The sequence below is a fragment of the Mus musculus genome, chromosome 6 (genome assembly GCF_000001635.26).
Source record: "Mus musculus strain C57BL/6J chromosome 6, GRCm38.p6 C57BL/6J".
Taxonomy (NCBI): domain Eukaryota; kingdom Metazoa; phylum Chordata; class Mammalia; order Rodentia; family Muridae; genus Mus; species Mus musculus.
Window position 1 is genome coordinate 7,659,573 of NC_000072.6, and position 15,592 is coordinate 7,675,164.

The 15,592-nt window shown below is 43.0% G+C and overlaps 1 long non-coding RNA gene across 1 annotated transcript in view; it reads left to right on the top strand.

Annotated features, from left to right (window-relative positions):
* Gm35051 overlaps nt 1–7,033 on the top strand; it is a 39,081-nt gene extending 32,048 nt beyond the window's left edge. The window contains exon 3 of the long non-coding RNA XR_003956404.1: nt 6,942–7,033. This is a non-coding gene — a long non-coding RNA (predicted gene, 35051). The remainder of the gene's footprint in view (nt 1–6,941) is intronic.
* The last annotated feature ends 8,559 nt before the right edge of the window (nt 7,034–15,592 follow it).

A 15,592-nucleotide genomic window follows, 5' to 3' on the forward strand; every position in this document is an offset into this window, starting at 1 on the left:
CTCTTGCAGAGGACCCAGATTTTGTTTCTAGCACCCAGATGGTGGCTCACGGTCATCTACAACTCCGTTTCTATGGCATCCAACACTAGGTTCTGACCTCTGCAGGCATTTGTATGCACATATACAGATGAAAAAACATTCTGTATCTTGTCCAATGTTTTCTAGATTGGAGACATCAGTGTTTATGAACTGAGAAATCTAACACGGTGCCTTGCAACACTGCAGGCATATTAAAAACATACCTGGCTAATCACATGTGTTCTTATCTTGTTTCATCTGCTGTATTAAAACAAACAAACAAAACACTGACAAGAAACAACTTAGAGGAGAAAGGGTTTAATTTGCAATTCTAGGTCACATCCCATCATTGTGGGAAAGTCAAGATAGGCCGCTGATCAAGTCGCATTCACAGTCAAGAGCAGAGAAAAATAAATATATTACACAATCACTTGTTTGCTTACTTGCACTTAGCTCTATTTCTCATTCTTATACTGTTCACAACTCCTGTGTAGGGAATGGTGCTGCCCACAGTAGCCTGAACCTTCCCACATCAATTAATTGACTTTAGACCATCCTGCATAGACACACCCACATAATGCATAGGCAGTACTTCATTGACATTCTCTTACCAGGAGATTCTAGGTTGTGTCAAATTGACAATAAAAACTAACTAGCACAACATGTATAAATAATGACTACCAAAGCACTATAAAAACACTCACTAAAATGACTATTTCTTTTTAGTTCCAAGATTGATTGTGTCTTTCTTTATTTATTTATTGTTTCTGGGTTGTATATAATGCGTATGTATGACGTTCACTCAGTTAAAGGAAATTATGGATCTTAAAGGGGGGGATTTTAGTCATGCTGTAGCTGGTTTGCCCATGTGTCATGCTCAGCTGTTACTCATAATCTGAACTCATTCAGGAGTCAGCTCGCTAGCTGAAGTGGCAGGGATGCTACAAAAGTAAGACAGGAGCTTAGCAACCACACACTGTATCTAGATGCATGAACAAAGTAAGGGAGGAATAACACCCCCTGCACACACACACACACACACACACACACACTCACCCCGAAGAGGACAGGGTCCAGGGCCAATTTCACTGAAACTCAAATCACAAAAGCATCATAGCAAAGAGTGTTGGACAATTATTCCTTTATTGTGTCTCACCTGAGGTATTGTTTGAACTGACTGTTAACAGATGTCAATATTATAGTTAGTATTTGTAGAAGGGTTTGGTTGCCTTCAAATTGGAACACTACTGGCTTCATTAGTCTTAGTTGCCTTGTGTAAAAAAAGAGACAGCAAGCACGAGTTCCACCTAGTGGCCATATCATATTAATGCACAAGGCTACCAATGAACTTAGAAAATAAGTCATAATAAGTCTAGGAACTGGCTCTTCACCCTAACACGCCTTATCAGCTGCAGTACCCTGATTTCCAAAACTTCCTTCCTACCTACAGTTTAAATTTTTATAAATGTGACAGCTCTGGTCATCCTGGAAAAGATGTTACTCTGAATTGTCATTATCTCTCTAGCATAAATTACCAAACATAAAGGCAGACTGGCATTTGGTCTGTCATAGCATTGTCTATCCTGCAGTCAGACTCGCCTGGATCCCTCCTCATTCACTTCAAACAGTTGTTCTTTCCATGATCCAAGACACTGAAAGCATGAAAATGAAAGAATACATTTTGTTCTCTAGCTGATGAGAAGTGATGATCTATGCTAAATAAAATATATAGGAAGCCATTTGGTCTGATGTTCTGATGTAGATGCCAAAGTACTGACCTGCAAGGAAGATATTCATGCTAAAGTTGCACACAACTAAGTTACTTATCTGAACTGAGAGATCGGGAGAGGGTCCAGTGATACTCAGACTTCCGAAAGCATCAATAGTCAACAACTCGATAAGCAGGATGGAGGTTGGTCCCATATGGGTTCTTGTATTTGAATAATTGGTTCTCAGTTGGGAGATTGTAGGGCCTTTCATAGATACTGCCTTGCTGGAGGAAGTACATTACCGGGAATAGGCTCTGAGAGTTTATAGCCTTGCCCTACTTCATTTCCTCTTCCTGCTTCCTGTTTGCAGTTAATAGATATGATCTCCCAGGCTACTGCTCCTGCTGACCATTGCCAAGCCTCCCTCACAATTATAGGCTTTCCCTCCGGAAGCACATGCAAAAATAAATAAACTTTTTCTTCTGTAAGTTCCTTCTGGTCATGATATTTTATTACAGAAACAGAAAGTAATTACTAATACAATCAATGCCACCCCTCTTACCTCCCAAGGGGAAGTAATTGGAGATAACCAGATGTTAACAGACCTCTGTACTGTGTTGTACTGTTTCCTTATTCTGCTCGAACTATATTACATAAAACAAAAAACAAACAAACAAACAAAAAAATGTTCTGCCATACCCAAAAGAGAGGTTTTACGTTTTAGATAAAAACTGATTCTGGAGTGGAAAACAAATTCTAATTAGGTCAGTTCATGGACTGTTTTGAAGGTTGTCTTTTGACATGTCATAAGATACTCTTTTGGATTATTATAATGGGGCCAAGTCATCATCTCCTCTAGGCACCCACTCACGATCCCCTTTCTAAAGTATAGTGCTGCCAATAGAGGACACCAGACTCCCCAGCAAAACAGATGCCCCAAGGGTGATGATGGCCAACATTAGAGCTGCATCCTTTCCAATGGCCTGCCCCTAGCCAGTGGGAACTCCCTCATCAGAAATACCCAGAAGGTTCTGCCTTATTTCATGGGCCTCTAGAGTCAAACACTAATTAAATTATGTAAATTATTGTTAACACACAGGACATTTGTTTGACCTAAATATTCTCTAACATTTTAATCATTACTTAAAAAACAAACTTCTACAGAAATCTCTATTTATGGGTTCTCTTACAAGTGGTGTCACCTGGCCTTGAAGAACCAGATCTGAGGACAGACTGAGTGGCCTTCATCATTGTCCATAGCTCCTCAACTCTAGACAGCAACAGTTATGTACATGGGCCTGGTCCCTCTCAGCAACTGAGTATCTGATTTCTGACCAGGTCATCAATACATTGTGGCATTGACAGTAGACCTGCTTCACAATATCCCCCCCACCCCCACTGCCATGAGAAATTGTGTTGCCCAATACAGAGATGGGGCTCCCCACCTCACTTTTTCTTTAAAGTCTGAGATGTTCATTTTCTCACACCGTTATGTTCATGTTAATCACAAAGGAGCACTGGGTATGGCACAGTCCTGGGTCACACTGATTGAAAACAAATAGCCAGAAATACTACCTGAGTAACATGTCAAATCACAAGACAGTGTGACAAAGGGATTTGCATGATCATTTCCTGAAGTTGTGGCTTTTAATACATAACCAAGAAAAGTACTTAACTGTAGATTCACACATACCCAATTCACATATTAAGAATTCACATATTAAGAATTCACATATTAAGAATTGATATTCTTGGATTCGCTAACCGAATCCAAGAACACATTAAAGCAATCATCCATCCTGACCAAGTAGGTTTTATTCCAGGGATGCAGGGATGGTTTAATATACGAAAATCCATCAATGTAATCCATTATATAAACAAACTCAAAGACAAAAACCACATGATCATCTCGTTAGATGCAGAAAAAGCATTTGACAAGATCCAACACCCATTCATGATAAAAGTTCTGGAAAGATCAGGAATTCAAGGCCAATACCTAAACATGATAAAAGCAATCTACAGCAAACCAGTAGCCAACATCAAAGTAAATGGAGAGAAGCTGGAAGCAATCCCACTAAAATCAGGGACTAGACAAGGCTGCCCACTTTCTCCCTACCTTTTCAACATAGTACTTGAAGTATTAGCCAGAGCAATTCGACAACAAAAGGAGATCAAGGGGATACAAATAGGAAAAGAGGAAGTCAAAATATCACTTTTTGCAGATGATATGATAGTATATATAAGTGACCCTAAAAATTCCAACAGAGAACTCCTAAACCTGATAAACAGCTTCGGTGAAGTAGCTGGATATAAAATTAACTCAAACAAGTCAATGGCCTTTCTCTACACAAAGAATAAACAGGCTGAGAAAGAAATTAGGGAAACAACACCCTTCTCAATAGCCACAAATAATATAAAATATCTCGGCGTGACTCTAACGAAGGAAGTGAAAGATCTGTATGATAAAAACTTCAAGTCCCTGAAGAAAGAAATTAAAGAAGATCTCAGAAGATGGAAAGATCTCCCATGCTCATGGATTGGCAGGACCAACATTGTAAAAATGGCTATCTTGCCAAAAGCAATCTACAGATTCAATGCAATCCCCATTAAAATTCCAACTCAATTCTTCAACGAATTAGAAGGAGCAATTTGCAAATTCATCTGGAATAACAAAAAACCGAGGATAGCAAAAACTCTTCTCAAGGATAAAAGAACCTCTGGTGGAATCACCATGCCTGACCTAAAGCTTTACTACAGAGCAATTGTGATAAAAACTGCATGGTACTGGTATAGAGACAGACAAGTGGACCAATGGAATAGAATTGAAGACCCAGAAATGAACCCACACACCTATGGTCACTTGATCTTCGACAAGGGAGCCAAAACCATCCAGTGGAAGAAAGACAGCATTTTCAACAATTGGTGCTGGCACAACTGGTTGTTATCATGTAGAAGAATGCGAATCGATCCATACTTATCTCCTTGTACTAAGGTCAAATCTAAGTGGATCAAGGAACTTCACATAAAACCAGAGACACTGAAACTTATAGAGGAGAAAGTGGGGGGAAAGCCTTGAAGATATGGGCACAGGGGAAAAATTCCTGAACAGAACAGCAATGGCTTGTACTGTAAGATCGAGAATTGACAAATGGGACCTAATGAAACTCCAAAGTTTCTGCAAGGCAAAAGACACTGTCTATAAGACAAAAAGACCACCAACAGACTGGGAAAGGATCTTTACCTATCCTAAATCAGATAGGGGACTAATATCCAACATATATAAAGAACTCAAGAAGGTGGACCTCAGAAAATCAAATAACCCCCTTAAAAAATGGGGCTCAGAACTGAACAAAGAATTCTCACCTGAGGAATACCGAATGGCAGAGAAGCACCTGAAAAAATGTTCAACATCCTTAATCATCAGGGAAATGCAAATCAAAACAACCCTGAGATTCCACCTCACACCAGTGAGAATGGCTAAGATCAAAAATTCAGGTGACAGCAGATGCTGGCGAGGATGTGGAGAAAGAGGAACACTCCTCCATTGTTGGTGGGATTGCAGGCTTGTACAACCACTCTGGAAATCAGTCTGGCGGTTCCTCAGAAAATTGGACATAGTACTACCGGAGGATCCAGCAATACCTCTCCTGGGCATATATCCAGAAGAAGCCCCAACTGGTAAGAAGGACACATGCTCCACTATGTTCATAGCAGCCTTATTTATAATAGCCAGAAACTGGAAAGAACCCAGATGCCCCTCAACAGAGGAATGGATACAGAAAATGTGGTACATCTACACAATGGAGTACTACTCAGCTATTAAAAAGAATGAATTTATGAAATTCCTAGCCAAATGGATGGACCTGGAGAGCATCATCCTGAGTGAGGTAACACAATCACAAAGGAACTCACACAATATGTACTCACTGATAAGTGGATACTAGCCCAAAACCTAGGATACCCACGATATAAGATACAATTTCCTAAACACATGAAACTCAAGAAAAATGAAGACTGAAATGTGGACACTATGCCCCTCCTTAGAAGTGGGAACAAAACACCCATGGAAGGAGTTACAGAAACAAAGTATGGAGCTGAGATGAAAGGATGGACCATGTAGAGACTGCCATATCCAGGGATCCACCCCATAATCAGCTTCCAAATGCTGACACCATTGCATACACTAGCAAGATTTTACTGAAAGGACCCAGATGTAGCTGTCTCTTGTGAGACTATGCCGGGGCCTAGCAAACACAGAAGTGGATGCTCACAGTCAGCTAATGGATGGATCACAGGGCTCCCAATGGAGGAGCTAGAGAAAGTACCCAAGGAGCTAAAGGGATCTTCAACCCTATAGGTGGAACAACATTATGAACTAACCAGTACCCCTGAGCTCTTGACTCTAGCTGCATATGTATCAAAAGATGGCCTAGTCGGCCATCACTGGAAAGAGAGGCCCATTGGACACGCAGACTTTGTGTGCCCCGGTACAGGGGAACGCCAGGGCCAAAGGGGGGGAGTGGGTGGGTAGGGGAGTGGGGGTGGGTGGGTAAGGGGGACTTTTGGTATAGCATTGGAAATGTAAATGAGCTAAATACCTAATAAAAAATGGGAAAAAAAAAAAAAAAAGAATTGACAGAAAATTTTCAACACAAGAGATGGTGAAATTCAGGTCTGTATACAGGGTGCTATCTGCTGCCATCCAAGGGTACAGGCTCAGCCTGAGCAGCCAGAGTTGCAGCTCTCTGAGGGGAATCTTGAGCAAGGCAGACGGCTGGGCCTCTTCCTTGGCTAGTGCTGCCCCAGAGTTGGCGGCAGGTGGCAATACACAGTGAGTAGCTAGGGGCCAAGATCGGGGCCAACAAGCAGGAAGTGGCTGTGGTCAAGCGCATGAACCCAGCTGGTTGGGCCTGGTAGAGGTCCAGCAATGAAAGCTTCCAGAGAGAAACTTCTTCACTGCAGTGTTACAGCTCAATAAGACAGGCACTCTCAGATGATCTTTAGTGAAATAACTCCCTTTCGGGGTGGGTTGGGACGTAGAGGCAGATGCTTTCTGTTGCTTGGTGTGAGGTGTTACGGATACCTCATCTCCATGTGGAAGCACTTCTGGTGTTTGATCTAATCAGTGGAGGCATACATAGCCCTGGATGCTCTGCCACCTTATTCAATACTCAACTATTCTCAACTGTGTTTTCCCCCCACTTTTTCACACAGAGCATCATGTCTATAGTGCCAGGGCTCTTCCAAGCTCTACACCTATACTTGTAAACTCCTGCTGCATAACATCTTCATTTCCATTAAAAATGTACCGGAGGATCCAGCAATACCTCTCCTGGGCATATATCCAGAAGATGCCCCAACAGGTAAGAAGGACACATGCTCCACTATGTTCATAGCAGCCTTATTTATAATAGCCAGAAGCTGGAAAGAACCTAGATGCCCCTCAACAGAGGAATGGATACAGAAAATGTGGTACATCTACACAATGGAGTACTACTCAGCTATTAAAAAGAATGAATTTATGAAATTCCTAGGCAAATGGATGGACCTGGAGGGCATCATCCTGAGTGAGGTAACACATTCACAAAGAAACTCACACAATATGTATTCACTGATAAGTGGATATTAGCCCCAAACCTAGGATACCCAAGATATAAGATATAATTTGCTAAACACATGAAACTCAAGGAGAATGAAGACTGAAGTGTGGACACTATGCCCCTCCTTAGATTTGGGAACAAAACACCCATGGAAGGAGTTACAGAGACGGAGTTTGGAGCTGAGATGAAAGGATGGACCATGTAGAGACTGCCATAGCCAGGGATCCACCCCATAATCAGCATCCAAACGCTGACACCATTGCATACACTAGCAAGATTTTATTGAAAGGACGCAGATGTAGCTGTCTCTTGTGAGACTATGCCGGGGCCCAGCAAACACAGAAGTGGATGCTCACAGTCAGCTAATGGATGGATCATAGGGCTCCCAATGGAGGAGCTAGAGAAAGTAGCCAAGGAGCTAAAGGGATCTGCAACCCTATAGGTGGAACAACATTATGAGCTAACCAGTACCCCGGAGCTCTTGACTCTAGCTGCATATATATCAAAAGATGGCCTAGTCGGCCATCACTGGAAAGAGAGGCCCATTGGACTTGCAAACTTTATATGCCCCAGTACAGGGGAATACCAGGGCCAAAAAGGGGGAGTGGGTGGGCAGGGGAGTGGGGGTGGGTGGATATGGGGGACTTTTGGTATAGCATTGGAAATGTAAATGAGTTAAATACCTAATAAAAAATGGAAAAAAAAAATAAAAAAAAAATGTAGCTCATGAGCTCAAACCCATAAATATGAGGTTAATAGAAGTTGCCAAGATTTCTTCTCTCTGTCTCTTTCCTTCCTTCCTTCCTTTCTTTCTTTCTTTCTTTCTTTCTTTCTTTCTTTCTTTCTTTCTTCCTTCCTTCCTTCCTTCCTTCCATTCTTTCTTTCTTTCTCTCTTTCTTTCTTCCTTTCTCTCTCTTCCTCCCTCCCTCCCTACCCCCTCCTTCCTTTCTTCTTTCTTTCTTTCTTTCTTTCTTTCTTTTTTCTTTCTTCCTTTCTTTCTTTCTTTTCTTTTCTTTCTTTCTTTCTTTCTTTCTTTCTTTCTTTCTTTCTTTCTCTGTAAGGACTAAAGATGACAGAGGATGATGTTCACTGTAATGAGGCCTCACCAAACTTCTATAGACCATCAGACCCCATTTGAAAACTGCCTTGCACCCCCAATGGAGGAGCTAGAGAAAGTATCCAAGGAGCTAAAGAGATCTGCAATCCTGTAGGTGCAACAACATTATGAACTAAACAGTACCCCGGAGCTCTTGACTCTAGCTGCATATGTATCAAAAGATGACCTAGTTGGCCATCACTGGAAAGAGAGGCCCATTGGACTTGCAAACTTTATATGCCTCAGAACAGGGGAATGCCAGGGCCAAAAAGTGGGAATGGGTGGGTAGGGGATTGGGGGGGAGGGTTTGGGGGACTTTTGGGATAGCATTGGAAATGTAATTGAGGAAAATACGTAATAAAAAATTTAAATAAAAAAAAAAAAGAAAAGAAAACTGCCTTGCTAATACAGAAATACTTTCTGTGGTATCCATTGTATCAGGCAGATCGTTCCATTGGTCATCTTCTGTTTCTGTGGTCCAGTTCTTCCTTCAGCTTTCTCTCAGGATGTTGCACAAACATCCTTGACCCACATTAGACACGCACTACATGTCAGTTACCACTATGTGCAAAATGCACAGTGCGGCTTTTGTCTTTTAGCTGCCCTTGCATAAACTGAGATGAGTTGGGGTTGAGACTGTGAGGTTGTGGAAATGGCATTCATGTAGGATTTTTACTTCGTTTCTTTTGTTTGTTTTGTTTTGTTTTTGTTTTTGGAAACTATATCATCTCCCTTCTCTTTCTTTTCTCCTTTTTTTAATTGGATATTTTATTTATTTATATTTCAAATGTTATCCCCTTTCCCAGTTTCCCCTCCGGAATCCCCCTACCCCATCCCCCTCCCCTGCTTCTATGAGTGTGCTACCCACCCACCCACCCACCACCTCCCTGCCCTCGCATTCCCCTACACTGGGGCATCGAGCCTTCCCAGCACCAAGGAATTCCTCTCCTCCCACTTATGTCTGACAACACCATCCTCTGCTACATATGCGGCTGGAGCCATGGGTCCCTCCATGTGTACTCTTAAACAAGTGAGGCTAGAAATGTTGACACACAATCAAGAATCCTCATCAGGCAGGAGGATCATAAATTTAAGGCCAGTCTCAGTAATAACACAAGACTGTTTCTAAAACCAAAACCAAAGAAAATCAAATAAAATCCTTCTAAAGGATTCTCCCCTCTAAAAACTTTATCCTGTGGCCCACGGTCATGAGCATGGCAAGAAAGAGCATGGTCTCTCATTTGCTGCAGCACTCAGGAGAGCTAGTCCTCCTACTTATTGGAATTGTGGGTGACCCCAAGGGCATGAGTATGGGAGAGCTGGCCCTGCCACTTGTCTGCCATGCAGTGGTATGGGCAAGGGAGATATGCCATCCCACCTCTCTAACACAAGCAGCAGACTAGAGAACTGGCTCCAGGGTCATGAGAGTGGGAGAGATGGCCCTGCACCTTGCCTAAGCAGCATAGTAGATCTGACTCTAAAGCAAAGGGCACAGGTGACCCAGGCCTGGGGATGAGCAAGGAAGAGCTGGCCCCGAGGGAATGAAAGTAGGAGAGCTGGCTCTGCCCCTTGATGGCTGCAGCACTGGGTGAGCTAGCTGAGGCATTGCTGGAGAGCTTGCCCTAAAGGAGTAAGTGTGAGAGAGCTGGCAGGCTGACCAGCTCATATACCACACAGGTCCAGATCCAGGGCTTTGAGTTGGCTCACTGCATCATCTATCCATGAACTGTTGGAATGCACAAAAGGGCCAGTCCTGAAGATCCAAAACTGCAGGATCTCCATGACATAGGGCAACAGCATATCCAACAGGAGTCCCCGGTGAGGATCCAGTATTGGTGGTGTAGCAGAAGCCAGAGGCTTTGAACCAGACCAATAATGCATTACAATGAACATTTGCACGTAGAGAAGTGTGGACAAACGGGCGTACTGTGGGACACACTGTGACATACTACAGCTTCCACAACAAGAATTTTGTTTTTTTTCGGGGGAGGAGGTTGCAAGGGTAGAGGGCAGGTACAAAGGGATGGGGAGATGAGTGATTGGGGAACATGATGGGAAATTCAAAAAAATTAATAAAAAATTTAATAAAAAATAAAAGAATCTTATTCTGCCAGGTGGTGGTGGTGCAAGCCTTTAATCCCAGCACTCCAGAGGCAGAAGCAGGCATGTCTCTGAGTTTGAGGATAGCGTGGGCTACAGAGCAAGTTCAAGGATAGCTATACTTCAATGCATATGTGAGGGAATAGGATTATACCATCATTATCATCTCTATCTGCTTCCCATGTGAATCAAGCCCTGTCTTCTTCCCTACAAGTCTTCCTCCTACTGTCATGTTTGTGTGTGTGTGTGTGTGTGTGTGTGTGTACATGTGCATTTGTGAATGTGCATTTAATTACATGATCATGAAACGTACATGGGCATGAGTTTAGGAGTCATTTATTTCAACAAGGGCAGCTGACCAGTGGCTATACCTCACCAACAAAGAGTTTAGCTCCCCCTCTCCCATGAGGGATTTTACTTTTACCAGGACTCCCTTTGTACAGGCTATGTTCAGGATGACACATAAAAAGAGACCCTAAGGAACTCATACATAAGTTCACATCTGCCTGTACAGCAGTTTCATAGTATTAGCAAATCAGAACTGCTCTATGATTGCTTACAGCACACTACGGAGCTTCTCTGTGTTCGTTAATTCTATGATATGAACATGATATCTCTTCAAAACAACATACAAGTGTCTTCAGGCTGGTACTGCCGGTTTCTTTGAGAAGTGCAAAACATTGCCTGAAAAGAGAAATGAGTCAGGGCTGCCACCCTGTGGCTTTTGTGTGTTATATCATTTGTCCTCAGAAGTCAAATGTTTTTTTCTACTATTCTTAAAAATACTCTGACATTATACAGATATGGCTTTTTTCCCACAGTGTTTCAAATTCCCCAATAGGCAGAATTTACTGGCCTGGCAGGGCTTGAAATCAACCCAGAACTCAGAGTACCTACGTCATTCAGTATGTAAATCACATGTGTACATGTGTTCATTATGGATTGGAAAACTAAAATAACCTTATGTTTAAATGAGTAGACTTACTAAATAACCTATTAACTATTCACAAAATAAAATTATATTCACATTGAAATGTAAATTGGAATGATATTTTTCTGTTTATATTCAGTATTTCTAATCCTTTGACATTTCACATGGGACAGGAAGTTTCTAAATAATCCTCTCCTTCCTTTATTATCAGCTGTGGGACACTGGTCATGCAGCCAACAGATTTCCTGTTGTCCACCATTTTCCTTGTGCATAAGATGTTGATGAACTCAGAACACAGGTGTAGTACTACATTGGTGGGAAGACTATAGCTTCCAGGACAGTCTTCGGCATACAAGAGGATCTCGAACTGCTAAGTCTTATTCTGAGGAACCACAATTATAATGTATGAGCCTAATAGACTCTCTTGTTAGAAACCACCATGCTCCCATCTCTCGCCTGTGTGCAGGTAGTGCCTCCCCAGGGTGCACTCTGGTCTCCTCTCCTAGCATGCCTTGGTGGCTACTGAAGGGCAATTCTTTGCCGGGGATGGGATTCTTCAAGCAGCAGCTCACCAGGACCTGTGTTGCCACACAGGGGTCACTGTGTGCTTCCTGTTCTCATTGTGCCTTGTGTTTGGTTACTGCTGCGGCTGCAATTACCCAAGTGCTTCTTCATTATAAACCAGACAGGTGAGGATCAGGCTGTCACTCTACTACCTCTCAGCCTGACACAGATGGCAACATCAGTACCTTCCTAGAGACCCTGAAATCTTGGTACCAAGACACAGCAAAGCAGAGTCCCCTGTATGTTACTCTTGAAGGTGAGTCTAGGTTATATATAGGAGAGAACAATGTGGCAACTAGATGGTGGTTTGTGGAATTTGGAGGGCTTTTCCCAAAATACTTTTCTTAATAACACACACACACACACAGGGGTTTGAAAAGTGAACAAAAGTGACATCTGGAAGCTTTGTGTTTCCGTCCATGGTTCACCATTTTCTTTCCCTCTCTTGTGGATGGTGAGAGGACATCTTCCTGGACCCCAGGGTGGTTATAAAATCCTCAATGATGAGCAGAGCCCTCCACTAGCCAAGTGAGCACACTGTTTTCATGAAAACAAACTCTTACTGCAGTGTGACACACTCCCACAAAACGGTATTTTTCAGCTGTCACTACAGAAATGATGCTCTTCACTAGGAACCTGAAGGGATGCCATGGTCTTCCTCTTCTTGCCCCTTCAGTAGCCCAGAGGCAACTTTCCTTTAGCCTCCCAGTGGTAACAATACAATAGAGAGAAGACACTAGGAGCAAAGAGTCTGAGTAACCTAGGGCTAAACAGCCTACTAGTTAGCACAATGTTTAATCTGGCAGCTTACTTAACCTCTGCAAACACAGGTAGTAGTAGTTAGCATTCCCAGTAACCTAGATACTCAGTGCTCCTGCCTCCCCAACTTAACACTGCTAAGAACCCATTGTGCTCTGGGCTTTATGAACGAGGAACATGGCCAAAGTACAAGGTTGCTGAATCTCTGGCACCATACCAGGGTTCCAGATGAAAGTCTAAGGCTAGGAGCTGGAATCTTCTGGAGGCTAGCCCACAAGCATGGTGGTAGCTGTCCACTGTTAAATGAGTGGCCACTGGAGATGTCCATTCGGACAGGTGGCCAGCTCCTTCCTTCCATTTTCGAAACAGACACCAAGTCAGAAAAGCCACTCAGCATCACTTTACTTCTGTATTGTTTGCCAACATGAGCATAAACACTCACCTGGCTCAAGGACGAGGAAGCAGACAGAGCAGCAAGGTTTGGCGGAGGTGGACCTGAAACACTGGATGCCTACTTCTAGAAAGTAACACCTGCCAATCTTGCAGTCGAGGCTGGGTGAGTTAAGGCGACAACTCACTTGGGGCAGTTGTAGAGTGTCTGCTGGGAAGTAATGCTTTCCCTGTAGATGGACAACATGCCCGAGGCTCACGTCAGTCTTTCCTCAGAGCCAGAATCTGAATCATATGGAGCTTCTCCAAGGCCCTCCTCCAGCTCCAACTACAACATCCAAAACCTTATGAAGGGGCATGCTGACACCATGCCACAAAAATTTCTTTTAAAAGTGGCTCAGTTCCAGGGTTATCCCAAAAACTGTTGCCTGTACCTGGGATATGTTCTTCTAGCTGGGCTGCTTTGTCTGACCTCAGTGGGAGAGAATTCGCCCTGCAGACTTGATGTGCCTGGGGGGGTTGGGGGGAGGATGTTCAGAGGTGGCCCCCACCTGCTCGGGGAACGGTGAAGCAAAGCTGTTGAATGGGTGGTCACCAGGTGTTTGCAGTGCTGTCATAGCAAGATGGTGAATGTCAACTAGCAATCCTTAGTTGTAAAGGTACCTGAATGGACTAGCTGCTAATTAGCAGTCCTGTATGAACTGAATGTGGTCAGTAGGTAAGCAGTTGGGTCAGGTACAAGCTGGCAACCTATTAGTATCTTCAGACCTTTCTTTTAAGTTGCAAAAGAAAAAGTCAACTACATGGCTATGTATAATTTAAAATTCATCCTTTGGCGCCATTGTGGGCAGCCTTCTGTTTGTTGTGGCCCCTGAGTTCAAGGCTCAGTCTTCAACTAGTACATGCAATCATTGTCAAGTGACTAGATCAAAAGGCTCTAATTCAATGGATAAATATATTGATGGAGTCATAATTAAATGCCATTACTGAGATAGTAGAAGCTTTTGAAAGTGAAGCCTGGTCGGGTCGCTGGAGATGTTCTTAAACGCCATCCTCTTGCTTTTTCACTGCCATGAGGTGGAGAGCTGTGTTCTACTGATTTCCTGCCTCACTACTGGAAGAGAAATGATATACCTAACACCATGAACCAGCCAATCATGAACCAGAAGCTCTCAGACTCTGCCTGGAAGTGAAGCTTTGCTAGGCATTTGGCAGACATTAGGTACTGTGAAGTTGGCTTACCTATCTCTATGGGTGTCAGAGGTCCGAATGAGATCTGAGCACCATGCATCTCAGTCACTAAAATTAAAATGGGAAGCATCTCCCACACCTTCAAAATTGGCAATGAGCTTTAGGCTCAACCAATCTTGCCAGGTTCACTGCTGTGTGAACATTCTCTACCAAAGTTCCGGATCCCAGTGCAAAGCATTTGCAATGCCACGTAGCTAACTTCCGCAGGAAATCGGTAGAGAGCCACGTCAAGGTAAGGTTAAATATTTCAATTATCTATAAATATGAGGTAAACATCAGGTTATCCCATAGTAAGGATTCATCTTCGGTTCCTCAGACACATTTATAGATTGTAAGTCATGTCCTATAGCTGGCCTCAATCACTTTTCCCATCAAGCATTTCTTCATTGAGACAAGACAGCCTCACCATGTAGCCCAGGCTGGCCTTGAATACTGCAACCTCCCCAGTTCTCAGAGCATCAAAACACCTGACACCATCAAGAATCCTTGCACCAAGTACTCCCTTTTCAAAACAATTTAGCAGCAAAATTCACATTTCAAGGATGTCAGCATGTCCTGCGGCAATTCAATAAGCATTCAAATAAGCACCTTCGGTTTGTAAGCACTATTTTCCACTTCCCAGCCGATTTGTGAGAAACATGTAGCTTGGACAATTCCTCTGGAATAAGTGTCAATATACAACAGTCCAGGGTCCATACCTGCCCCACCACCTGCTCTTCGAAATGAAGTTTTATGGAAAAAGGCTGTGTGAGCTAGGTTTCATAAGGTTCAGTTTTGTATCAGTGTTAACAATTCCATACAGACCTACAAAAACCAAACATTAGCAACTGACCCTGTATTTGAGAAGTTTACCCCCAGCTCCACAAGACTTCAAGGGAACATTAGTATAATATAAAAAACAAAAACAAACAAACAAACAAACAAACAAACAAAAACAAAACAAAACAAAAAAACGAAACCTGAATGTCTGTCCTATAAACAGAACTGTCACCAATCCCACAAAGGACTCACATCCCAGTCAGCCTAGCCAGCTGTTAGGAATGTAGGCAGAACTAAGATGCAACGACCACATGCTCTCCCCTTTAGCTTTGTCATCCAGACAGTGGCAATACAGCAAGAGCCACTCGGTCTCTGGCTACCTTGAAAGAGGCTGCACTGGTACCCACAACCAGGA